The sequence below is a fragment of the Eretmochelys imbricata genome, chromosome 3 (genome assembly GCF_965152235.1).
Source record: "Eretmochelys imbricata isolate rEreImb1 chromosome 3, rEreImb1.hap1, whole genome shotgun sequence".
In the NCBI taxonomy this organism is placed as follows: domain Eukaryota; kingdom Metazoa; phylum Chordata; order Testudines; family Cheloniidae; genus Eretmochelys; species Eretmochelys imbricata.
Window position 1 is genome coordinate 27,843,896 of NC_135574.1, and position 2,497 is coordinate 27,846,392.

The window sequence follows — 2,497 nt, forward strand, 5'->3', positions numbered from 1 at the left end:
ATTCTTCTCTTCTGCAGGCTAAACAATCCCAGCTCCCTCAGCCTCTCCTCATAAGTCATGTGTTCTAGACCCCTAATCATTTTTGTTGCCCTTCGCTGGACTCTCTCCAATTTATCCACATCCTTCTTGTAGTGTGGGGCCCAAAACTGGACACAGTACTCCAGATGAGGCCTCACCAATGTTGAATAGAGGGGGACGATCACGTCCCTCGATCTGCTCGCTATGCCCCTACTTATACATCCCAAAATGCCATTGGCCTTCTTGGCAACAAGGGCACACTGCTGACTCATATCCAGCTTCTCGTCCACTGTCACCCCTAGGTCCTTTTCCACAGAACTGCTGCCTAGCCATTCGGTCCCTAGTCTGTAGCGGTGCATTGGATTCTTCCGTCCTAAGTGCAGTACCCTGCACTTATCCTTATTGAACCTCATCAGATTTCTTTTGGCCCAATCCTCCAATTTGTCTAGGTCCTTCTGTATCCTATCCCTCCCCTCCAGCGTATCTACCACTCCTCCCAGTTTAGTATCGTCCGCAAATTTGCTGAGAGTGCAATCCACACCATCCTCCAGATCATTTATGAAGATATTGAACAAAACCGGCCCCAGGACTGACCCCTGGGGCACTCCACTTGACACTGGCTGCCAACTAGACATGGAGCCATTGATCACTACCCGTTGAGCCCGACAATCTAGCCAGCTTTCTACCCACCCTATAGTGCATTCATCCAGCCCATACTTCCTTAACTTGCTGACAAGAATACTGTGGGAGACCGTGTCAAAAGCTTTGCTAAAGTCAAGAAACAATACATCCACTGCTTTCCCTTCATCCACAGAACCAGTAATCTTATGATAAAAGGCAATTAGATTGGTCAGGCATGACCTTCCCTTGGTGAATCCATGCTGGCTGTTCCTGATCACTTTCCTCTCATGCAAGTACTTCAAGATTGATTCTTTGAGGAACTGCTCCATGATTTTTCCAGGGACTGAGGTGAGGCTGACTGGCCTGTAGTTCCCAGGATCCTCCTTCTTCCCTTTTTTAAAGATTGGCACTACATTAGCCTTTTTCCAGTCATCCGGGACTTCCCCGGTTCGCCACGAGTTTTCAAAGATAATGGCCAATGGCTCTGCAATCACAGCCGCCAATTCCTTCAGCACTCTCGGATGCAACTCGTCCGGCCCCATGGACTTGTGCACGTCCAGCTTTTCTAAATAGTCCCTAACCACCTCTATCTCCACAGAGGGCTGGCCATCTCTTCCCCATTTTGTGATGGCCAGCGTAGTAGTCTGGGAGCAAAGAAACCCGTAGTCGGCAGGATTCGAACCTGCGCCGGGAGACCCCAATGGATTTCTAGTCCATCGCCTTAACCACTCGGCCACGACTACACCCTACATCAGATGAAGCATTAGCTTCAGGTATGGTGAGGCAGGGCTGGCTGGGCCAAAAACAATCCTTTAACCCCTTGTTGCCCAGTGTGGGGTTTGTACAACCCATCATACCAGCTCTTATTGTTTCCTTGTGCTCCCCCATTTGTCAGCATCCACTGTCATGTCACAGTTTACTTTGATTGTCAGTTTTTTGGGACTGGGATTGTCTTGTTGTGCTGTGTTTGTACAGCACGAAGTGCAATGGGGTGCTGTTCCGTGACAGGAGCTTCAAGGCATTGTGATAATACAAAACACCAACCAACCACAACAGCCCTCCTTCCCCCAAAACAAATTTAAAACATTCTCTGCCCCTGCCTAAACAGGGGAGGGATAGCTCAGTGGTTTGAGCATTGGCCTGCTAAACCCAGGGTAGTGAGTTCAATACCTGAGGGGGCCGTTTAGGGATCTGGGGAAAAATTGGGGATTGGTCCTGCTTTAAGCAGCAGGTTGCACTAGATGACCTCCTGAATCCCCAACTAAGTCAAGAGTGTATTATACTCCTTTCTGTAAGCCTTTAAGCATTATACTAACATATAGCAGATAACCTCTGCCCCAGCTCAGTGGAGACCCATTCTTGGTTGATCCCTAGGCACTACTAAAATGAACATGATTAATAATAACTGTGTTAATAAAAACAAATTGTTTTTTAGGAAAACTACAAGAAAAGACCCTGGTGCATATTTATAAAGATTCCCTCAGACTAATGCAATGAAAGAGAAAAAAATATTTGGAAAAAAGGGCAATGTCCCTGACAAAATAAAATACCCTAAATGCACAAATACAGAATCAGGGATAATGGGCTTGGCAGCAGCACTGCTGAGAGGGATCTAGGAGTGTGGTGGATCACAATCTCAACATGAGTCAGCAATGCAATGCTGTTGCAAAAAAAGGAAATGTAATTTGGGGTTGAATTACCAGAGGCATAGCATGCAAGTCACAGGAGGTGATAGTACCGCTCTACTTAGCGTTGGTTAGGCCTCAACTGGAGTACTGTGTCCAATTTTGGTCATCGCTATATAGAAAGGATGTAGAGAAACTGGGAAGGATTCAGAGGCGAGCAACAAGGGTGATCA

At 47.0% G+C, this 2,497-nt stretch overlaps 1 non-coding gene across 1 annotated transcript; it reads right to left on the reverse strand.

Moving 5' to 3' along the window:
• Window positions 1-1,300: 1,300 nt before the first annotated feature.
• TRNAS-AGA (transfer RNA serine (anticodon AGA)) lies at window positions 1,301-1,382 on the reverse strand. Its single transcript has one exon. It is a non-coding gene; the product is annotated as a tRNA-Ser (tRNA).
• Between the last annotated feature and the right edge of the window lie 1,115 nt (window positions 1,383-2,497).